This window comes from Manis pentadactyla, chromosome 11 (genome assembly GCF_030020395.1).
Source record: "Manis pentadactyla isolate mManPen7 chromosome 11, mManPen7.hap1, whole genome shotgun sequence".
NCBI classification, from domain to species: Eukaryota; Metazoa; Chordata; class Mammalia; order Pholidota; family Manidae; genus Manis; species Manis pentadactyla.
In genome coordinates, this window is record NC_080029.1 from 112,909,996 (window position 1) to 112,935,100 (window position 25,105).

General features: G+C 41.1%; 1 protein-coding gene and 1 pseudogene across 4 annotated transcripts in view; one reads left to right on the forward strand and one right to left on the reverse strand.

Annotated features, from left to right (window-relative positions):
• ZNF609 (zinc finger protein 609) overlaps positions 1 to 25,105 on the forward strand; it is a 438,580-nt gene that overhangs the window by 302,330 nt on the left and 111,145 nt on the right. The window lies entirely within an intron of this gene.
• On the reverse strand, positions 10,508 to 10,603 carry LOC130679701 (small nucleolar RNA U13; annotated as a pseudogene).

The following is a 25,105-nucleotide window of genomic DNA, read 5'->3' on the forward strand; positions in this document are numbered from 1 at the left end:
GTTAAGAAAAATAAGGAATGTACCATTAGTTCATTCTGCCATTATTTACTATCCAATAAACAACTATGGTGGTTTGAACTGGCAAAATGTGTGTGTGTTTTCTTTTATAATTCATTGTATTGCTGTTATAATAGCATAAATTATTTTAAAAATGAAAACTCATCAAGGATCTCACCTCAGCAAAACCCTGTATTTTTACAAGTTTTCTTCTATTTTTCCTATTGACAAACCATCTTTTGTAGTTATCATAGAATAGATAATACTGTTGTTTGCCTTCTCACTTAATATTTTTCATAAACACTTTCCAGGTTTTTACATAGTCTATAACATTTCAATCAGCACATGAAATTCTGCTAAGTTGGTAGTCTTCATAATTTGCTCCTCCACACCCTTACCTGTTTGTCTGTGTACGTATCTGTCTCCCCTGGAGTGCCAGGAGAGTGCTCTGTATTAATTTTCTAGGGCTGCTGTAACAAAGTGCTACACACTGGGTGGCTTAAACAACACAAGTTTATTTCCTTACAGTCTTGGAGGCTATGAGGCAAGGTGCTGGCAAAGCTGGTTTCCCCTGAGGCCCCTTTCCTTGGCTTGCAGATGGCCGTGTTCTCCCCTGTGTCCTCACAGAGGCATCCCTGTGTGTGTCTGTGTCCTTATTTCCTCTTCTTAAAATGACACCCATCATAGAAATTTGGGATCAACAGAGGTGAGGCTTAGAACCTCACCCCCCCTGTTTTGAGAGAAATCTTCTGCATCCGTAGATGTTTTGTTGCCCTTGTCTAGCTTGGATTAATACTTAGTCTATAGGCACAGACCTGATCATCTACATTTGCCCTCTTACAGCACTAAGTTATGTTTTCTACCTTTATCTTGCATCTACCTACCACTTCAGCATTTTATTTAAAAAATAATAATAATAAGGGAGAAATGTGGGATTCACATATAAATCAAGTATAAAAATGACACCGTCATAGAGAATTATGGCCCTCCTTCATGACCTCATTTTAAAGTGATTACCTCTTTAAAGACCTTATCTCCAAGTACAGTCACATTCTGAGGTACTAGGAATGAGGACTGCAGTATAGGAATTTTAGTAGGACACAACTCAGCCTACAAGAGGTGTTCAACAGATGTTTACCTGTGATGAGCATTCAGGCTATTTCCCCACCCTTCCCCCAAGTAAAAGCACTTCAAAGAATAGATTTATATAGTCATTACATTTTTTAGATACAACCAAACTGTCAGATATGTATTTATATTTTTACCATTTTTGAATGTCTTTTAATATATCAGCTTTTAATTTTACATGTGAGGAAAGTAAAGACAAGAGAGACAATAAATGTTTTGCTGCTATTATGTTTCCATTTGGAATGGAGGCTCAAGGTTTGTTTTTTTTTTCACAATTTATTCGTTCCTTTATTTCCTGGAACCTCAATGCACATTTGCTTATCTTTTTTGTTTGTCTGATTGTTTTTATTTTGTTATCATTAATCTATAATTACATGCAGAACACTATGCTTAACTAGGCTCCCCCGTTCACCATGTCCCCCCACAATCCCCATTACTGTCACTGTCCGTCAGCGTAGTAAGATGCTGTAGGATCACTACTTGTCTTCTCTGTGTTGTACAGCCCTCCCCATGCTCCCCACACATATTATTCCTACTAATTGTAATGCCCCCTTTCTTTTTCCCTGCTCTTATGAGGCTCAAGTTTTTATCATGAATTTTTTTTCCCTACTGGAAATTATACATTGGAATATTTTCCCCTTTCATATTATTTATTCTCTCTTTGGCTTATAAAGGCAATATTAAACCTTCTTGGTGAACAATTTCTGCCAAACTTGCCATTGAGAGGTTTTCAATTTTTTTATTAAGGTATTATGGATATACACTCTTTTAAAGGTTTCACATGATAAAACAATGTGGTTATTACATTCACCCATATTATCGTGTCCCCATATACCCCATTGCAGTCACTGCCCATCAGTGTAGTAAGATGCCACAGAGTCACTACTCGTCTTCTCTGTGCTCAGCTGTCTTCCTCATGATCCCCCCTACACCATGTGTGCCAATCATAATACCCCTCAAGCCCCTTCTCCCTCCATTCCCACCCGCCCTTCCTCACTCCTCCCCTTGGTTACCACTAGTCCCTGCTTGGAGTCTGTAAGTCTGTTGCTGTTTTGTTCCTTCCGTTTTGCTTCGTTGTTATACTCCACAAATGAGGGAAATCGTTTGGTACTTGTCGTTCTTCGCCTGGCTTATTTCACTGAGCATAATATCCTCCGGCTCCATCCATGTTGTTGCAAATGGTAGGATTTGTTTCTTTCTTATGGCTGAATAGTAGTCCATTGTGTATATGTACCACCTCTTGTTTATCCATTCATCTACTGATGGACACTTAGGTTGCTTCCATTTCTTGGCTACTGCAAATAGTGCTGCAATAAACATAGGGGTGCATATGTCTTTTTGAAACTGAGAAATTATATTCTTTGGGTAAATTCCTAGGGGTGGAATTCCTGGATCAAATGGTATTTCTATGTTTAGTTTTTTTTGAGGAACCTCCATATTGCTTTCCTCAGTGGTTGAACTAGCTTACATTCCCACCAGCAGTGTAGGAGGGTTCCCCTTTCTCCGCATCCTCACCAGCATTTGTTGTTCTTAGTCTTTTCGGTGCTAGCCGTCCTAACTGGTGTGAGGTGATACCTCAGTGTGGTTTTAGTTTGCATTTTTCCCTGATGATTAGTGATGTGGAGCATCTTTTCATGTGCCTGTTGGCCACCTGAATTTCTTCTTTGGAGAAGTGTCTGTTCATATCCACCACACATTTTTTAATAGGGTTATTCGCATTTTGGGTGTTGAGGCGTGTGAGTTCTTTAGGCATTTTGGATGTTAACCCCTTGTCGGATATGTCATTTACAAATATATTCTCTCATACTGTAGGATGCCTTTTTGTTCTGCTGATGGTGTCCTTTGCTGTACAGAAGGTTTTTAGTATGATGTAGTCCTATTTGTTCATTTTTTATTTTGTTTCCCTTGCCTGAGGAGATGCGTTCAGGAAAAAGTTGCTCATGCTTATATTCAAGAGATTTTTGCCTATGTTTTCTTCTAAGAGTTTCATGGTTTCATGACTTACATTCAGGTCTTTGATCCATTTTGAGTTTACTTTTGTGTATGGGGTTAGATAATGATCCAGTTTCATTCTCTTGCATATAGCTGTCCAGTTTTGCCAACGCCAACTGTTGAAGAAGATGTCATTTCCCCATTGTATGTCCATGGCTCCTTTATCCTATATTAATTTACCATGTATGTTTGGGTTTATATCAGGGCTCTTTAGTCTGTTCCGTTGGTCTCTGGGTCTGATGTTGTGGCAGTACCAAATTGTCTTGATTACTGTGGCTTTGTAGTAGATCTTGAAGTTGGGGAGCAAGATCCCCGCCACTTTATTCTTCCTTCTCAGGTTTGCTTTGGCTATTCGGGGTCTTTGGTGGTTCCATATGAATTTTTGAACTATTTTTTCCAGTTCGTTGAAGAATGCTGTTGGTAATTTGATAGGGATTGCATCGAATCTGTATATTGATTTGGGCAGGATGGCCATTTTGACGATATTAATTCTTCCTAGCCAGGAGCATGGGATGAGTTTCCATTTGTTAGTGACCTTTTTAAATTTCTCTTAAGAGTGTCTTGTAGTTTTCAGGGTATAGGTCGTTCACTTCCTTGGTTAGGTTTATTCCTAGGTATTGTATTCTTTTTGCTGCTATTGTGAATGGAATTGTTTTCCTGATTTCTCTTTTCTGCTAGTTCATTGTTAGTGTATAGGAAAGCCACAGATTTCTGTGTGTTAATTTTGTATCCTGCACCGTAGCTGTGTTCCGATATCAGTTCTAGTAGTTTTGGAGTGGAGTCTTTAGGTTTTTTTATGTATGATATCATGTCATCTGCAAATAGTGACAGTTCAATTTCTTCTTTACTGATTTTGATTCGTTGTATTTCTTTGTTTTGTCTAATTGCCGTGGCTAGGACCTCCAGTACTCTGTTGAATAACAGTGGGCAGAGTGGGCATCCCTGTCTTGTTCCCGATCTCAGAGGAAATGCTTTCAGCTTTTCACTGTTCAATGTGATGTTGGCTGTGGGTTTATCATAGATGGCCTTTATTATGTTGAGGTACCTGCCCTCTATACCCATTTGGTTGAGAGTTTTTATCATGAATGGATGTTGAATTTTGTTAAATGCTTTTTCAGCATCTATGGAGATGATCATGTGGTTTTTGTCCTTCTTTTTTTGATGTGGTGGATGATGTTGATGGATTTTCGGATGTTGTACCATCCTTGCATCCCTGGGATGAATCCCACTTGGTCATGATCCTTTTGATGCATTTTTGAATTCAGATTGCTAATATTTTGTTGAGTATGTTTGCATCTACGTTCATCAGGGATATTGGTCTGTAATTTTCTTTTTGGGTTGGGTCTTTGCCTGGTTTTGGTAGTAGGGTGATGTTGGCTTCATAGAATGAGTTTGGGAGTATTTCCTCCTCTTCTGTTTTTTGGAAAACTTTTAGGAGAATGGGAATTATATCTTCTCTGTATGTCTGATAAAATTCCGAGGTAAATCCGTCTGGCCCGGGGTTTTGTTCTTGGGTAGTTTTTTGTCTACTGCTTCAATTTCTTTGCTGTTAATTAGTTTGTTTAGATTTTGTGTTTCTTCCTTGGTCAGTCTTGGAAGGTTGTATTTTTCTAGGTCGTTGTCCATTTCTGTATGGCAAATAGCAACATACGTCCTTTTTCTGTCTCCATGGATCTTAAATGTATTTATTTATAAAACTTAATGTAAATAGCACTGTGAACTGATATCTCTTTTTGGAATTTATCAAACTGTGGAATTCTGCTCCATGGTGGGCATACGTATAAGGGCAGAGACCGTGTGAGGAAACCCTTCCACTTAGAACACATATTCTGAAGATATTAGGCAGATGATCATTGTAGGTAGTGACTCAGCACCTGGGGTAGGAGACTTTATCGTCTGTGCTCTTGATGTTCAAACCCAGATCTGGCCGATGACCCTGTGAAAAATGGGACAGTTTTGCTGTTATCACAGACCTGCCCCCATCTGGTCGGCACGTTGCAGGGGTACAATATATAGCTATGGTAAAGAAACAGCTTCTGAGGAGAGCCTGCATTTACCATGGAACAGTGCCCTCTGCTGTTTCTGAGGGAGCCATTCAGCCATAGTCAAATCATGAGGGAAGAGTGCACTGCTCCAGAGACAAAGCAAGCTGCTCCTTGTTTGCACTGGTCAAGATACTGGGAGGCCAACTCCTGGCACCTTGCAGCCAGTCTCAACTGTAAATGTTCAGCAGGAGAATCAAGACAGCCCAGCCACAGCAGCCTACCTCCCCTACATCTGTTCCTAGGCTCTAATCCCACACTGCCTGTGAATGCTCCTTCCCTATTTTCGCTGCAAACACAGAAGAGCTTCCATTAGTTTTGCTCCTTAGCAGGAGGAATTTTTACAACAGTGATTTTAACCATTGAAGCTTGTCTTTAGAAAACTTCTGCTTCTCAGTATTATAAAATTAAAGGAAGCACAGTCAATGGCTGCAGTGAAGTAGTCATGTAGAAGAGAACAGCAGTTCACCGTTGGAAGTTTACACTGCTAAGGGATCAGCCTCACTTCCTTTCTTTCTTTTTTTCCTTCCTTCCTTCTCCCCTTCCCTGTTCCCCCGCTCCATCGTCATCATCTTTTTAATAAAACCATCTGAAGTTGCCAGAATCTCCATCTACGGGAATGATGTCACATAGTGGAAACTGGGTTTTTTTGCTGACTCACTTTACATTCTGGGAACAACTGTTTTTGCTGGTTCTCTCCACTCTCTGAATTCTCATTCTCAATTTTGTATTCTGGGTGTGACCGCGAATGATATAGTCAACATTTACCTTTACTTTAACCAACAACAAGGGCAATCATGGACCTCAAGATGTTATTAGGGATTTGTGTCCTTCCTAACAACTTTTGAACTGTTTTCTCAGCATTATTTCACATAGCTAGAGCAGAGAAAACACATAGTGATGAATAATGAAAGATGCATAAGGGAAAAATTTTTTTTAACTTTTCTTAAGTGACTCTGAAATCAAAATGTTTGAAAATTCTTTTTCTTTCATAATTCTAAGTCTCAAATTCATGAGTGCAGAGGAGTGGATTTCTTGCTCTATCATGTGGCGGTTCAATGGTAAATGGGAGCTGGCCATACCTTATCCTCCCCTTGTGCCAAGAACGAAGTCTGGTTTAATGAAGCACCTATTAAGGCCGCACCTACTGGGCAGAAACTGCCAAATTCTACAGGACCCTAGAATGCCTCTGCCACTCAGTGTGGGAATAAGCCACGCGTGCAGTGCCGCTCTTTGAGATGGTGGAGGGTGTTTCCATTTAGGGTGCCAGGTAAAATCTCAGTGACTTGTATGGTCAGACAATGCGTATTTGCACATTAATCTAGTAATTGCCATGAGAAAAGGATTTTGTTTTCTCTGAGGCCTGGGGTGAAGAAAGAATTTACTCATTCTTGGCAATTTACCAGATTAAGAAAGTTGCTTAATTTTTTTTTTCCATTTGGTTCGTTCTGTTTGAAATATTTATCTGTGGTCCAAGATGCCTTTAAGCCTTTCATTAAAGGATGACTTTGCTGACACATGATCAGCTGATTATGGGACAGGGGTAGGCAATTGACCTCAGCCAATACAGACTCTTTGGTCTTTCCTGCTGTAGCTATTGGAAAAGACTGATTGTGCTGAAGTTGCTAATCTGGTAGTATAGGATTTAGGTTATTGGCAGAATATTGCCACTTAAAGGAGCAATGCCCATTCAGAGAAATGAGGGAGAGAGATGAAGCCCTGAGGACATTGGTGAAACTTCTGGATTCAGCCATGCCTGAAACCTCAGGTTTTTAGTTCCATAAGGCAATATCTTTTTTTAAATTTTGCTGTAATTTGTACGTTCTAATTATCAGTAGTGAGCCATCTGCATTGCAGAGATCCAGTCTCTTACATTTTTAAGATTAACTAGAAGTATTGAATGGACTCTAACTTTGTTTAGCATCGGTGACATTATTCTGAAAATGGTCTACTCTGTTTACTATTTCATACTATTTAGCTTATCCTTTAGCCACTGAAATCTATTGACAGAGCTGTTTACTGGGCAAGGTTGATCTTGGAAAGGCAACATGGGGGGAAAGGTAATCCGTAGGCAAAACCTCAAGGGAAAAACTGAAGAAAACATCTTCCCTCTACAAGTTCCACCATCTCCTAGTGTACACAGTCAGGTACCACTTGCCTTCTTTTTCCAAGGATGTTTTTTGGGGATTAGTGGGGCAACAAGTCCTCAGTCCGAAGTGTGAGATGCGCGGAGAGGAAGCTTCTTAGCCTCCACAAGGTGCTCCTGTTCAGTATCTTGGGTAGTATGTCGATTAGGAGATCTGGATTTATAAAGCTTATGTGGAAAAACAAGTAGCCCAGCAGTGTGATGAAAAACAGGGTGATGAAAAAGAGAAATAGAAAAATCCTGAAAAGAGAAAGCCCAGAAACTGTTAAGCCAGATGTTAGAAAACCAGGAACAAAACAGTAAGTCATACCTAAATGCACACCTGGTTCCTTCTTGATGTTCAAATGTCTCCCACTAACTCTTGTCTCCGTGCCCAGCAACCCCTTGTAAATGTGGTCCTTCCCTAGTGCTGGCTTGCTAGTTACTGTCTTCCATCACTGTGTTTTATTTTCTTTTAGTATTTATCATTATCTGAAATTATCTTGTGAAGTAGTCACACCAATTTTTACCCCACTAGCAGAGTATACATTTCTATGGGTCTACACCCTCTCCAACGCTTACCATCAGATTTTTAAAGTTTCACTAATCAAATGGGTGTAAAGTAATTTCTCATTACCGTCCTGATTTGTATTTCCCTGATGAACAGTGATGCTGACTATCTGTGCATAGGTTTATTGGTCTTCTGTGTTCCTTTTGCCCATTTATCTACTAGGTTGTTTGAGCTCTTCTTACTAAATGGTAAAAATTCTTTATATGTTCTTGATATGAATCCTTTTCCATGTGTACTTTGAGTAACTTCCCTCTACTTTCTAACTTTCACTTGCTCTAAGTGTTGAAGAGCAAAAGTTAATAATTTTTAATCAAGTCTAGTTTATCAACCTTTCGTTAATAATTTTTAATCAAGCCTAGTTTATCAACCTTTCCTTTAATTAGAATCAATCCATTTTATGTCGTGTTAAAAATCCATGCCCTATACCAAGGTCTGAAAGGTACTTCTATCTTCATCGGGAGTTTGTAGCATTTTAAAAACATGTTCACAGATTCCTTGATACTCCTCTCATCATGAGATTTCCCTTCATTGGGGTGTGGACTGGGCTTACTGGCTCCTTTCTGAAGAATACAGTACCGTGGAAGTGACGTGCCGGTGCGTGACTTCCTAGGCTAGGTACTGGAGACACTGCAGCTTCTTCCTTCCTCTCGGGGGAACGCCGGCTGTCATCCTGGGAGGATTCCCAGCCAGCCCTGCGGGGATGTGCGTGCGGTGAGGAACTGAGGCCTGTTGCCAAAATCCAGCAAAAAAGCCAGTGTGGAGATAGATCCTCTACCCCAGGCAAGCCTTCTAATGGCTGTAACTTTGGCCAGCATCTTATCTGTGGCCTCACAAGAGACGTTGAGCTAGAAGTACCCAGCGAAGTGACTCAAAGGTTCCTGACTCACAGAAACTATGGGATGATAAATGTTTATTATTTGAAACTAGTAAGTTTTCGGGTAATTTGTTAAGTGGGAATAGGTAACTCATGCTGAATTTTAAAGATTCCTTTCTTTCTTTTTGTGGACATTTAAGTCTTTAACACATTGGGCTTGCTTTTTATATATGCTGCATGTTAGTGATCTGATACCATTTTTTGTCTTACCTGGATAACGTTTTTCCCTACCCTATTTTTGAACAATTCTTCCTTTCCCCTATGACATATAATCATTGTTACATATCAAAGGTCTAAATGTGCACTGTTTCTAAGCTCTTTTTTTGTTCCATTTCATTGTTCAGTTTTCCTGGTCTGGTCCCAATAGCACACTGTCATAATTATTGTAGCTTCATAGTACGTTCTGATATCTGAAATGGCATATTCCCCACCTCTTGCTTTTCTTTAAAATTTCCAGGTTATTTCTGACCCTTTACTCCTCCAAATATAGTATATTTTAGAATCATTTCATTCAATTGCATGAAAAATCTTTTGGGGAGTTTGATTGGAATTGAATTGACTATTTCTCCACTGGAGACAACTGATACATTTCTGGTATTAAGGCTTCCTATCCATGATCATGGTATTTCTCTTCTTTCATTCATGATACTTTTAACATTTCTTAATATATTTCTCTAAATGTCCCTATAGTGGTCTTGATTTCTTCTTTAAATGATGAATTTTTTTGCCCTCGTTGTGTTGCTATGATTTGCACGAGCAAACCGCCACTCTTTCCTATGTACATTAACCGTATCCAGCTGTTCTGGGCTGCCTCCAGCCCCAGGACAAATTCATTACCACCTGCACTCACTAGTCAAAGAGAACCCCTTCCCCACCAGTTCTCTGAAGTCTTTCTCGAGAGTTGATCTTAGAGCCCGGATCCAGGATCCATTCTGGTGAAGCATCTTAGAATTAGAATCACAAGCCCTTTACAAACCTCCTTCCTCGTTCCTACAAATCTCCTTGAAGCTGGATACAATATTCATAAGGAGGTTCTGGATGACATTCCCAGGGAAAATCTTAGGAATAACCAACTTTTTAATCTCTTGAGTTAACAACCAACCTACCCGTGCCTCACAGAATGGTCGAGCAAAACAAGAGGAAAGGTATTTGTAGTCTGATGATCTAAACTTGTACATTCTCCTCCAGATTTCCAACTCAAGGCAGACAGCCCTGGGGAGTCCACATGGGCGATTCCATGCTGGGCACTGGTGTTAAAAGTATAGGTGAAGGCAGTCCTAGGAGTTCTAGGAAGAATTCTACTAGTTGTTCCAGAACACTATATTTAGGGACACCAAAATATGTAGTACTTCATTTACCTCCCCCTTAAGCCAATATTCTAGACAATTGGAAATTACCTTTAAACACCAATAATTTTATGTTAATCATTTTGATGGAACTCTTTCTAAATCACATTTTATACCACTTTGAATATATGTTTCTCTATGCCTTCTTAAACAGATTATATTGAACATAATTTGACCTTTTCTTGAAAATGCAAGGACTTCATGAGTACAGATTTTTGCTGTCACAGTGATTCCTTCAGAACTAATATGCACTCAGTTGTTTGAATCTTGAGTTCTTACTCAGGTTAACAAATATTTTTGAGCAATTATGATGTGCTGGATACTGTTAGGTGCTTTATCTCTTTTTCACAATCATTTCCTCTTTTATCTGTTATTAGGCAGCAGTATACTTGCATTTAGAATTTCTCTCCCTATGTATGTATATATTTTTCATGTCGGGGGTAAAGAGCTGACATTGTAACAAAGTTTGAGGGAGGCATGTCTCATACAGTAGGGTGAAAACCCAATCACTGTGCTTATGAACCCCATTTCTAATCTGCTGATTCTACTGGGGATCCAGGTACATCAAATGAATTCAGATTGTTAAGGGAAGAGGGAGTAAGTATGAGATTTGCCACATCTCTTTTAGGTGATAAGATTCCCGTTTCTGATTACTACTAGGCTGTTGGCTGCTAATACTGGAAAATGAGATTAGTAATTGCCTTTCGGCAAGAAGTCATAGCATTAGAACTGAGAAATGTGGTCACTGATGACACTAGTTTGTTGACTCTGTGTGTGTGTGTGTGTGTGTGTGTGTGAGAGAGAGAGAGAGAGAGAGAGAGACAGAGAGAGACAGAGAGAGACAGAGAGAGAGAGAGAGAGAGAGAGAGAGAGAGAATGTGTGAATGTGTATACAAGGTTCCCCTTGTCGTCTGCAGGATGGCTAGTAGATCTCCCAGTTTTCAGGAAGTTTGCTCAAAGATATTTACTTGCCTTTTACAGAGCCATATTCCCTTCTTTTGGAGAGAATTGTCCTGGGAGAAGAAAGGACATTGATAAATTAGCAGTTTCATCACTGTGAAGTAATATTCAGTGAGCCATTAGTTATATGTTATTTTTAGATACCATACAAATTTTTTTCATAAGCATAAACAGATGAAATTTTCAAAGACAATGTATATACATATATATTTATATATATGCATTATTTATATATACATACACACACACTTTTATATATATATATATATATATATATACACACACTTACATATTTATATATAATTTTGTATCACCTTCTTATACACTGATAGGAAGAAAGGAAGGCATAGAAACGTAAAGTCTGTTGCCCCAGGTTATACAGCTAGTGAGTGGCAGGGCCAGGCCTGAAGCCGGGACCTCTGGGAATCCACATTATCGGCCCTCATAACTCTTTGCTCACCTTCAGCTCAGCCAGCAACCCTTAGAGGAATGAACAAGCTATGGAAACCACACAAATATATTCTGAGATAAGTTTTAAAAGGTATAAAAATGTAAAGATGCAGGTATATCCTGAATTTCTGTGACATTTCTTTTACAAAATATTTCCTTAGTTATTTCATTTTCCTTTTAACTTCCTTGGGAGATAAAAAGACGGAGGAATTAAGATCACATTTTAAAATTGTGTAAATAAGGCTCATAGAATTGGAATCATGAGAAACTTTGTGTTTTACAAATTTGGTTCTGTAGCTTGAGTCAGATGAGGTGAAGTGCCCTCTAATCAGTGCTCAGGGAGCGTCTCTGTAAAGACGGCTCAAACTCAGGGCACGTGACCGTCATGGGACTCTGATAACCTTGATGAAGACACTCTGTTTTTCCTCTGATGGGTAGTCAGATGAATACTTTGATGAACCATTGGGGATGGATGATGGGACATATCAGAAAGTAGGCTAAGCCTCGTCCTAGAGAGGGGGAGTCCAGTTAATTTTTTTGCTGAGTGGGATATGGAAGAATAACTTGCTCAGAACAATTGGAGTCATGGTCACTGTGGGCATGTCTGACATATACCCAAACATCTGGATGACCCCAGGGACAATGGTGGATTATTGATGTTTGCTTTTTAGGAAAAGAAGACTTCTTTTTTTTCTGAGGTTATCAAGGCCATATATTTCATGCCAAAAAAGTTCTGGTGAATGTCAACCTTGCCTGTAAAACCAATATACATTACAAAAATAAATAGAAATTTATCTTTTAGTAACCTGTGAACTTGCTGCCCCAAAATGCCAAACAGGCAAAGAGCCGTGATGCTCTGCATCCAATTCTATGTCCTTCTGACCTTTGCATATGTGCTGGTGACATCACGATGTTAAATATGAACAGTCTTGGAGCTTTGTCATAAAGAAGTGATGACTTCTTATGTTAACTCATGGGGCAACTCTGATCAGACAGTGACAGATAACCCTGGTGCTCTGTGTTTTGAAAGATTCGGGACCATGTTGGGATCATCTGGCCATTTACATGGCTGTAAGAGAGGGAAGACAGTTGTCTTCTTTGTTTCAGGTGGGAATGCTTTGAAATTACATCTAGTACTGTTCTTGGAACGTGCACATGGGAAGATTTGTGTATGTTTCGTGGCTTATAGTGTTTTGGAAACTGACAGGCAGTGGCACTGAGTGAGAGGACGCAGGTTGGAACACTCACCTTATTATCTTGGCTGTTATATTTTTTTGCCGAGTTCATGCTCAAGACTTTTGATCTAGGGGGAAATGAACCAAGATAGGGATTGGATAAAGTACACTCAAATATTCATACTACATAATGATTATTTTAAAAGTTTTATATTCTAAAGCTGTGCTGTCCACTATGGAAGCCAGTGGCTACATGTACCTATGAACTTTAAAATTAATTAAAATTAAAAAAAGTCAGTTCCTCAGTCACACTAACCATGTTTCAGGTACTCAGTAGGTGGCCATTGGCTACTTATTGGATGGCACAAAGTTTTACTGGGCAGCTCTGTTCTAGAAACTTAGCTTAGCACTGAAGCCATACTTAATGTTCAAGGAGGCTCTCAGGAAACTTGAAGGTATCCTTCAGAATTCCAAGAGCTGGTACCCTGTGGCCCTCCCAGGCCACAATGCACACCAGGGCTATTTAGAGGCGGTATGAAGTTTGGGTCTCTTTACCTCGATCCCAAGATTCTCAAATATTTAATAAATGTAAGTACTTCTTGACTAAGTTAAGATGTAACTTCTAAAAAGGGGCCAAGAAATGGGAGTGAGATTTTTGACTTTGTTTTCTCACCATTTCAATTCTAGACAAACTCAGAAAGGAGGGGCTTTTGTCTTACCATTTCTAACCTTTAATGGTCATAGTTTAGTAGTTAATATAGCGTACAGTTTGAGTGTTGTAATATGGTGGCCTTCGTGTGTCCAGAGGTTAGTTTCGTGCCTGTCTTACATGGCTTAGTCTCTATGTTTTTGGGGAAATGAGGGTGGTATTAGATTAAAGGGCTTTTCTGTGCAAGTAGGAATGTCCTACTCATCAGAGTGCCTGACCACCAGCCCTTTTAAAATCAGATGTTCCTGCCCTTAATATAAACCTGAGTAGTTGAAAATGTGATAAAAGCATGAAGGGAGATGTGTTTCTGTGGTTTTTTTTAAGAAGGATGGAAGAAGGACCTGCATTTTAAAGTTGATGTGGTTTAGTGGGAGTCAAACAATCACTAACAGGAGGGAGAGAGATGTGGTGTTGGGGCTCACTCAGTCCCAAGTAGGAATTGGTCAGAGGAATGTTTGCTCTGACCCAGGCTGAGATGGAGTCACCACTAAAACCAAGAAGTTCCTTTTTTTGCCAAAACTCACACTTCTGTCTCAAGGAGCCGAGTCTCTGCTTCTTCTTCTATTTTCCTCCGAGTTTCCTGGTACTTCTTCCAAGAGAAATAAAAGAAACCACAGTCACTAATTAGAAGCCTTACGCTTTTTCTAATCATAAGCAGCATGTATTATTACGTGGTAACATGAATGCCTGGTCTCCTTCTCCAGCCCCCACACCCACCACCACTCCTGGTCACTCGCTGCGCTTCCTACCTTCCCAGGCAGGTCCCTGGGTGATTGGCGTCACGAAAGGAGCAGTGCTCGTTATGAATTTAAGAGCACAGAGGTCAGGAGACCAGGGCTGTAATGGAATGATATTGGTGGTGGGTTGTCAGGGACCCAAAGTCCCTTTGTAATGCCACTTTGAAGAGTTAATATTGTCCTAGATAGTGTTCTTTGAAAAGCCTGGTTTCATATTATCCTGTACCTTACAAACCCTTCTCTGTCCCATTACCGAGAAACTGTACCTTAATGCAGAAGACCTGATCTTTGCAGAGCTGGGCCACATGTGCATAGTCTTCCTTTATCTGGGAAACCAAAATTCAGTCAAATTTCTTTCAGGAAATTTCTCTAAGAACAAGAGTATACTTGTTTCCTCCTAAATCCCAGACCCTAAATGTAGTTTTCTAATTGTTCTAAATATGTTTTTGCTGTATATATGAACTGATTTTTTTTTTTTTTTGAGGATAGATAAGCTTTATTTTGGGGGGGGGGGATTTTATTTTGGGACAGTTGGGAGAAGAATAGATACTAATTTGTTGAAGATACAGATACAGAACATATCCTGTAAAAATTATTGAAGAGAAGGAAACCTAGGAGACTGCATTTATCTTCCTTTCCTTCATCCCCTCCTCAACCCCATAATGGTTCTGGATCTGGAGCCTTATTATATATAACTCAATCATTTGCAGAATGTATTGCATCGTCTAACTGAACATCAACTTTTCCCTCCTCTGGGAGAAGTAATACTGAAATGACTACCATCACCTTGGCCAGTTCCTTCTCTTGGTCAGCACAGGAAGCTTCCAGCTGTTGTAACTTAACCTACAGAAAGGGGAGGAGATGGATAACTCAAGGTGCAAGCAGGCTTCCATTCTGAAATGCTGTCTCAAAGGTTATCTTACAGGTGGTTGACGTGCATCAGGTATGGTATGAGATGTCTTTTTAATGGAGGAGAGTCAAACCATGCAGCGTCCTTCTGGTGACCCTGCCCTTCTACACTCCCAAGCCCTTAGCATTCATCAGGGCTCCACTCACGCTTAAACTACAATTCTTAGCTTCCTTCCTTCTTAGCTATTTCTCTTAGGAAAAACATCAGTCTTGAAAAACTTCAGTCTCCTTTTTCCTTTTATGTACTTACTGCTCACTCCTTTTTTTGCTCCCCGTATTCCTCCTTCTTTCTTTTCCTTCCTTATTTGATGAAAGCCTATTCTATATTGGTGGCTATGTCGGAGTGATGGGCAGAGGGCCATGAGAGTAGAAAGGATACAGTGGTGAACAGGATTGACAGGCAGAGTCTCTGCCTCACAGAGCTGACATTCTACTTGGGGACATTAACAGATAAGTCAACATGATAATGATAAATGCTATGAAAGAAATACAAACAGAAATGTAGTGACAGCGATGGCATGAGAGCTATCATAGGTGAAGTCCTGTCTGATGAGATGATACTGGGTTGAACTCTAAATGGTAAATATTAGCCAAATGGAGATCTGGAAGAAATATGTCCCATGCAGGGTTGCAGCAAGAGCCAGGACTGTGTAAGAGCACATATGTAGTGTGTATGTGGAAGTTATGTGGCTGGAGCGCGGGGAAACACCTGGTGAGGAGGAGATGAGGTGGGGAAAGGTTGACATGGATGAGATTGTGTAGGGCCTTGTTGCTTCTAGAGTTTGGTTCTTTATTTTAATTGCAGTGAGAAGCCAGGTGTGAACTCGAAGTAGTAAGGACATAATCTGATCTGTGTTTTTAAAGAGTAAGTCTTTTCTAGGTGTGAAAAGTAGGTTAAGGGTAAGAGCAGAAGCAGGAAGACTAAGAGGCTGATTTGGCATCCAGGCAAGGGCTTACGGTGGCTCGCAGAAGGGTAATAGTAACAGAGGAATAGATGTGCTTGGGCTCTATTCCCTAGTTAGAGCAGACAAGCCTGCGTTTTTCCTTCCTTCCACTTTTAGCTCTACTGTTCCCACTTTGATCTAGTACCATTGTTTCACATCTGAAGACTTCTAACGGTTCCTTTCCTCTTCAGTCAATTATACCGAGGGCCAGAGAGCCAAATGTGTCTAAGGGCTGTATTTTCAGAGGCGCAGCAGGCATACCATTAAACTGATGAGCTGATTGCCAGGATGTAAGAACAGAAGCAAGAGATGCTGTGTATTTCATAGAATTAGAGAAATCACTTGAGAATTCTACAACACATGTAGGCAAATGGGAGTGACTTAAAGGGTCAGTAATGCTTTAGAGTTCTTTGGAGGTGGGCTAATAGCTTCTGGGAAAATAATGGCCATTGTTCTGACAATACGTGGAACTACCTATAGTCTTTCTGCTCAGCTGAGGTGACACAGCATCACGAGACTTAAAGCCTTGCCGTGGGCTCTGCTGGGCTGCTGTCAAGAAAACTTGTTTTGAGCAGAAGGAAGCAAATGCAGTTAGTTATATGGCAAGGCTAGTCAAGGGGCTTCATAAGCCTTTCTAATCTGAGCCCCAAGTTTATCCTGAAGCACATGCAGGCTCCACATTTCTTCCTTTCCTGGACAGGCATGGCCAAGCAAGCTGTTTTGGTGGCTTTGGACTTCCTGTTTGTGGCCATCAGTACTAATTTGGCTGACAGGAAATAGGGAAGTAATTCTCTGTTTTTCACTTTCTATTTCTATTTTCAGTGTGTCCCTATCTGCAGGGGCTGCACAGACGTAGTATGGGCTTAAGAGTGAGCTTAAGAAGCTAAAGAGAAATAAGGCAAGGGCAAGACGGAATTGTACAGAAAGTATCAAGTAAGAATTTTACCTGCTTTCTGAATAAAAAAATAAGTCCACCTTTTTGCATCTTTGATCAGATGAATTGTGGTTGTGCCCAGGTTTTTATCTTTGGAACACAATTAGAGAAATGCTAAGCAATGTCTGATGATGCACTCAGCAGGTGGAGGTCACTAAATATTTGAGTGATAAATTGAATGAATCCTTTTCTGGATGGGAGTCAGTGATAGAGTGTGTAAATTACCTAGCACACAGTAGATTGACAAATCCTAGCTCTGCTCTATGAATTCATACATTTGCCTCAGCTAGACTTTTAAATAATCACATTAAATATGTGATGTTTCAAGGTTTTACTCTTCAAAAAAAGGAAAGAGTTTTAAAAATGCACAATTTCATTCAGTTTTCAAACTGAGGCTGGAAGGGGCTGATTAAATTGCCTAACTTCATATACCTCACTAAGTGCTGGGACCAGGATATAAACTAGGGACTTCAGTGTTATGTATGCATTGTGCAATTGTGTTCCGCTCTTCCTAAAGGAAGAGAAACAAAATATATGGCTTCAGAGTGAAATTCCTTACCAAGGGCAGAAAAGAATTCAGTACTCAGTAGTCTAGGCTTAAGTCTGACATGGGCTAAAACTACAAAGAATTTATCCCAGTTTTGACAGTTGTTTCCACTTAAAAGCTTGCTTCCTGGTTGTGTAACCCAAACCCACTCAAGATTGCTTTTTCATTTACCTTTGAGTCTTCTAGTGGTCCCTTTAGATGGCCTTGTTCACACTTGGGTGCCTTCTGCGATTTCCTTGTAAGCTATGATTTTAAATAAATACATATTTCAAATAAAAATGCATCAAATAAAAAATACTAGAAGACAAACACACTGTTTTGTGTGTAGAGCCAATAACATGGCCTTCTTCTCACTAGTTTTGGCCACCGGTGCTAGAGTCTGCACAAGCAGGAGTACTTCCCTGAACCCTATGCCATTCCGGGCTGCAGAGGGCTGCAGGCGTGGGTCAGAAAGTAGGGCGATCATAGGAGACCCACTGTATTTTGAGCAGGAGTGGAGGTAGAGTGAATGCCTGGATAAGGAAAGGGGAAGCCCTTGGGATTTAAGTATTTTTAAAAGTCTCTGTTGAAAATAAAATTAAGCTTTCACCTTCCAACAAAGTGTCAGTGGATTCCATTTTCTTGTGATAGAATGAAAAACCCATGGGCTCACCAGATAGCCCAAATGTCGCACCCACTCCCTTCACCTCACGCTCGCAGGGGGAGCCCATGGCATTCAGGTACGAGGCCCAGCCTCAGGAGAGTGGGGCAGGGGTAGAACCCGCCCCCAGCACAAACTTTTCTGACACGTGGGATCCTCTAGGATCATTTTCCCTCCCTTGTGTCTTTGACAACTGAAGCCGCTGCGGGGAACGTGGGGAAAACTAGAGCCCCAACCCACCTTTTTTTGAAGTTCTCTTATACCGTGCCCCAGAGTCTCATTTTTCCTTTCCTGTTGAGAGAAAGAAGCAGAGCATAGGTGTGGATCTCCCTGCTGCCACCCATCTTTATTCAGCTGATTGTTCTCCCTTTCACCGGGTGCTTTTTCCCTGCAGTAACCCTACCTCACTGCATACTGTCAGGTCAAGGACCTGTGGTTTGATTTCCACATATATATGTATATACCAGCTCACCAGGATAGACATGCCCACATGCAGGGCTTCCCAATATTAAATATTACCAAAGAAACTGTGCCACTGACACATATTTTACCATGACGTCTTTGACTATTCTTTGCATGTAAAAAAGAGGAGACTAGCTTCTCTGATGACTAATGAGAGACAAGCTGAGGAATAAAACCTATGAGATGGCTCTTCCTAGCTTCTTGCTTACAAGTCTGGCTATTTCTTCTTCCAGGTCTTGCAGCGTTCCTTCCCTTTCCACGGTGGTACTATTCTCCTTCTCCCAGTCATCGTCTTCTGTCAGGTCTTGAGTCTGGGTGATCTCACTTTCCAGCCTGAACGACACAAGCACATAGTGTGAGGAACAGACAGCTTCAGAACTGGAAAAACACATCTGTCAGTTTTAAGGGTTACTTCAGTGTCAGTAAATATGGCTCTCAAGTTGGAAACCCATTTTTCCTGAGTCCTTACCATCATAATCACTTCAAAGGCAGGAAAAAAAAAAATCACTTCGAAGTTTGACCTGAGTCCTAAGTCAAACACCCTAGTGTTCTTTCAGCTCAGGTGAATATCATCCAATCTTTTAAGAATCTCTTTGAAACTTGCTATAATTCAGGGTTTGAGCCACAGAAAATGCCAAAGAATGAAGAAGAAACTGCTACATAAGATATAGGTCTCTAGAGCAAGTAGGAAAATTCAGGTTTGTCTCTTCTCCTCTATCCCATCCCCTTGATTGGGAACGTCCCTCAAGAAAACCCAGCACTCACCTCTGTATGTCATCTTCTTTCTGGTGGATTTTGAGAAGAAGTTCCTGATTTGCTTTATCTGTTCTTTCGAGGTCTCTTTCAAGGTCCATGTTCAAACAGTGAATGTTTCTGTTTGACTGGGTCAGTCTTAAGATCTCCACCTCCTCTGACCTATAGATTCAGCCCACGAAAGGAACAAGGGCCAGTTATCTCAGGGTCAGGGATCTTTGGGCCAGAAGGGATATCTAGGAGACATGTAATTCAACAACCTGGCTGTTTCTGGGAGCACACCTTTCCTTTTTCATAGGAAATTGTATTTCTTAATCATGCCCTTACAGTTTGTTTCAGTAATTCTCGACTCAGTGAGCAAGAGAGGATTTTCCCAGGCTTTCTTGATCAAAGTGCTCAATATAATAGTACACCTCCTCCCTGGTTCCAGGAGAAGTTTGTTTCCTTAATAGCCTCTTGTATTGGAGAGAATGGTTTCTCAGGCAAATGGTGCACAAAATCTGCTCATGAAATACACTTCCATTGAGTTATTTTCATCCAGGCACCTGGCACATCACTTAGAGTTGGTTCCTGCCTTATGCCGCAAGAGCTCTCCACCAGCAGATGGGGCTTCTGTTTCTCCCTCCCTCCTCCCATCTCAAACCATGTCCATTGCCTGCTACAAAGCTTGAGAATCTACCATGGGAGTTACTCCACCGAGTACACAGAGATATGATCCAGGCATTCACTTTCAAGAATACAGACATCTTTTTTGAAGTAAATTTCAGTGTAATAATGGTAACACCTCAGTGCTTTAGAAAGGGTACCTGGCAAATGGGAAGCTCTCAATAACTTTTTCTTTCTGTTGTGTGTCAGTTAATTGGTTTCTCTTTGAAACGATTAACTGGGAATAAAGTGTGAGGGAGAGGTCTTTTGTTTTGAGTGGGAATGGGGGATGATTTTGGCAAAGTAAGTCCTTCCTTGGAAGGGCTGATTGGATGCAGGATTTACAACAGTTGTCACTTCAGGAGGACATGGAGTGCTTGGGGTGGTGTCAGCAGGGGGTTGGACAGACGGGAGCGTAGGAGGGAGGGAGGTGGAAGATGAGGGAAGTCATGAAGACCAGACCTGCTCCACACCTTGGTCCTTGGATGTGGCTTTGCATAATGATGATACTTACTCGCGATCTAGCTGATCCTCCTCGGGTTCTTCCATTGTAGATTCCCTAAAATACCAGCAGAGATGTATTGGATGAATTGGGGAAATGGGTCCATTTGTGAAACACAGAGTAACTCGCCAAGAGTCCCAAAGGATAGGGACAAAATTAAGTCAACTGATTTCCTCCCTCCAACCCCCCAGGTTTTGGCCATGACAAAACCCAGCCCTTTGATTCTTCTGTCCCTGATCTGACTGTACCTCAGCTAAGGATACAGTGAGGATACAGGGATAATGCTGGAAAATTCAATGTGTGTCCTTCTAGTGGGTACATGCGGAGATGGTTCTCTAGAACAAGAACCCTTTCAAACTTTGCTCCAGGTAATTAGAATCAGTAAAGGTCATCCATTCCTCTGAAGTCCCTTTTTTGCTCCGTGCCCGGCTGCTTTCCTTAAGGCCCCGTGGGCATGAATGTTGGTGCATGACCGCCCTGAAAAGTAATCTTTCTGACCTGCAGTCGGGACTCTGTAGGGATCTTCAGATATTAAGATCTTTAGAATTAAACAGGGCTCAGAAAAACCAAGCAGAAGTAGATGATTTGGTTCATTCTGTACCTTAGATTCCTTTTTTTCTCCAATTCTTCAATAAACTCTGTCCCCCTCCTGTAAATGGCTTCCTGATTCTACCTTAGTCGCTCAGCTTCTGAAGTCTGATCTTTCCCCACTGGAACCAACCAGTAGAGTGTCAGAACCTTCCAAAGGGTCAGGACTCTGCTATTGACAGGATGGGTGGGGCAGCGTGTCACAGTGGGGTGGGTGACAATGGTCATTCATGCAGAGTTCCAAGGCTAGATGGGTGCGTGTGTTTTATGGCCGAGTCTTCCGTTTGGTGGTGGTCAGTTCAATGGTTGTGATTCCTGGGTAGTATGAAGGGGTGGTCCCTGTGTTTTATTTTTCTCGCAGTTTGAGCTTCCTCTCTGCCCGAGTGTGGCTATGGGAACCTGGGTCCTAAGGCAGCAGTCTGATCCCATAACCGCTCATTCATCTGACACACACTGAAACATCAGAAGAGCGCTTATGGATGCCAGGCACTGTTCTAAGCATGGGGGAGACAGAGTGAACAGAACAGCCCAAACACCTGCCATCACGGAGTTTACATTACAGGGTGTGTATGTGAGGGCGGGAGGGGTAACACAACGCAATAAATGAGTACATTTATTTTATTTGGTATGACAAAAGAGAAGAATGCTATGAAGAAACATAGGTGAAGAGGGTGAGAGGAAATTCAGTGAGGACTGTTTACGTGGGAGGGAATTGAAGTTTTAAATAGGGTGGTGCAGAGAACGCACTGAGCATTGCCAGACCCAGAAGTGTGGTGTAGATGTGTCAAGAGGCCTGATCAATGGGAAGGAAACTTTAGGTTGTGCTGAGGTGAACACAGAATCCTCAGGCCTCACGAGCAAGGGCAGTAGCAAACAAGGCCCATGGCCAGCAGAAGCATGGACCAGCACGCAGCCGAAGGGCCAGCAGGCCCAGGGCACCAGCAGGCGGCGTGAGGACGCAAAGCTCCTCCTTTGCTGCTTAGAGGATACGTAGCTTTTCCTGCAGCTGCCACTATTCTGGGAAAAAAGAGAACTCGGGAGAGGGAGAATCTGTCCAAAAAATACTGAGAAATTGCCCATAGAGATTTTTAACTGGGAAAAGTCCATGATACCTCGAGTTGGCCCCATTGTATTTTCTGCCAACTTCAGTCAGAGCAGGGAGAGGGGAAGATAAAATCAACTGCCCTATTGTAAAGAGTATGTTCCTGCATACATGAGTCTGTACACTCTGGCCACATTCTGTACAGTTTGTAACTGTTCGCATAAGTCGAGGAAACCTGGGAAGTTTTGAATCTCTACTTCAGGACTGTATTGAGTTGATTTGTGGGCCAGAGTGACTTCTTAACATACTGTAGTTTCTAACAAACTATTTGTAAAATTAACGGCCTCTGATGACCCCCATTACCGTCTCCCTTTATGAAGCTGTACACAGAAGAGTAATTAAGTAACAATTCAGGCCAATGTTCATTAATCCCAGCTGGTTATATAGCTTTTCCAGGAAATGCCCTGGACCAAGGTTATCGTAGCGACTAATGGATTGGATAGGGACTTTCACTGGGATAAAAATAAAGCTCTGTCTCCTTCCTGGGGAGCTTTTCTCCTGGAGGGGCTACCAAAGGCAAACCTGTAGGGGCAGCAGAACCCCAAAGCTTGGGACCTTGTGTGGGACGAGGACAACAGACTGCTATTAGTGAGAATTGCTAAATCGAGGTAGAAACAGGGTCTTGGGGGCAAATTAAGGTCCTTGATGTAAGCATTGCTGCTGTTGGAGAGGTGGCTTGATTAACACCCAGTGCAGCATTAGAGCAGCTGTTTTCACCTTGTAACTTTTTTCAAGCCGTGCTGGGCCCTGTGCAGAAGAGTCACTGGGACACATCAGACTGTGCTGCGTTGTGGCCGGGAACTCTGGCCTTGGCGTGGCAGTCTGTTGTGAAAACATCCCCTCCTCTTCCAGGCTGGGCACCCAGGATCTGTTTGCCTGGCCCTCTCCCTGCTGCTGTGAGGGGGCAGGCCAGGTGCCCGAGCCCTGGACGCGGCTGCCTGGGCCCCGGCCCTTCCTGCTGACTCACCTGTCGTTTCACTTCCGCAGATTCTGCTTGTGTGTGTTTATAGATGAGCCTGGTTTTGAGGCTCATGACTGCGCAAGACTCTAGAACGTCATTGTAGATCATTGTTTTTCGAATACAGAATCAAATACATGATTTTCCTTATGTCCTTACTTATTTTTAGTTACTATTTTTGTGCAATCTTTAGGCTCATAAAACCTCTTTGAATTCCCTTTTGAAATACTCAGAATAGCTTTTCTCAAAAGCAGAAATTTGAACTGGACTGAAATGTTAAGAAAAATAAGGAATGTACCATTAGTTCATTCTGCCATTATTTACTATCCAATAAACAACTATGGTGGTTTGAACTGGCAAAATGTGTGTGTGTTTTCTTTTATAATTCATTGTATTGCTGTTATAATAGCATAAATTATTTTAAAAATGAAAACTCATCAAGGATCTCACCTCAGCAAAACCCTGTATTTTTACAAGTTTTCTTCTATTTTTCCTATTGACAAACCATCTTTTGTAGTTATCATAGAATAGATAATACTGTTGTTTGCCTTCTCACTTAATATTTTTCATAAACACTTTCCAGGTTTTTACATAGTCTATAACATTTCAATCAGCACATGAAATTCTGCTAAGTTGGTAGTCTTCATAATTTGCTCCTCCACACCCTTACCTGTTTGTCTGTGTACGTATCTGTCTCCCCTGGAGTGCCAGGAGAGTGCTCTGTATTAATTTTCTAGGGCTGCTGTAACAAAGTGCTACACACTGGGTGGCTTAAACAACACAAGTTTATTTCCTTACAGTCTTGGAGGCTATGAGGCAAGGTGCTGGCAAAGCTGGTTTCCCCTGAGGCCCCTTTCCTTGGCTTGCAGATGGCCGTGTTCTCCCCTGTGTCCTCACAGAGGCATCCCTGTGTGTGTCTGTGTCCTTATTTCCTCTTCTTAAAATGACACCCATCATAGAAATTTGGGATCAACAGAGGTGAGGCTTAGAACCTCACCCCCCCTGTTTTGAGAGAAATCTTCTGCATCCGTAGATGTTTTGTTGCCCTTGTCTAGCTTGGATTAATACTTAGTCTATAGGCACAGACCTGATCATCTACATTTGCCCTCTTACAGCACTAAGTTATGTTTTCTACCTTTATCTTGCATCTACCTACCACTTCAGCATTTTATTTAAAAAATAATAATAATAAGGGAGAAATGTGGGATTCACATATAAATCAAGTATAAAAATGACACCGTCATAGAGAATTATGGCCCTCCTTCATGACCTCATTTTAAAGTGATTACCTCTTTAAAGACCTTATCTCCAAGTACAGTCACATTCTGAGGTACTAGGAATGAGGACTGCAGTATAGGAATTTTAGTAGGACACAACTCAGCCTACAAGAGGTGTTCAACAGATGTTTACCTGTGATGAGCATTCAGGCTATTTCCCCACCCTTCCCCCAAGTAAAAGCACTTCAAAGAATAGATTTATATAGTCATTACATTTTTTAGATACAACCAAACTGTCAGATATGTATTTATATTTTTACCATTTTTGAATGTCTTTTAATATATCAGCTTTTAATTTTACATGTGAGGAAAGTAAAGACAAGAGAGACAATAAATGTTTTGCTGCTATTATGTTTCCATTTGGAATGGAGGCTCAAGGTTTGTTTTTTTTTTCACAATTTATTCGTTCCTTTATTTCCTGGAACCTCAATGCACATTTGCTTATCTTTTTTGTTTGTCTGATTGTTTTTATTTTGTTATCATTAATCTATAATTACATGCAGAACACTATGCTTAACTAGGCTCCCCCGTTCACCATGTCCCCCCACAATCCCCATTACTGTCACTGTCCGTCAGCGTAGTAAGATGCTGTAGGATCACTACTTGTCTTCTCTGTGTTGTACAGCCCTCCCCATGCTCCCCACACATATTATTCCTACTAATTGTAATGCCCCCTTTCTTTTTCCCTGCTCTTATGAGGCTCAAGTTTTTATCATGAATTTTTTTTTCCCTACTGGA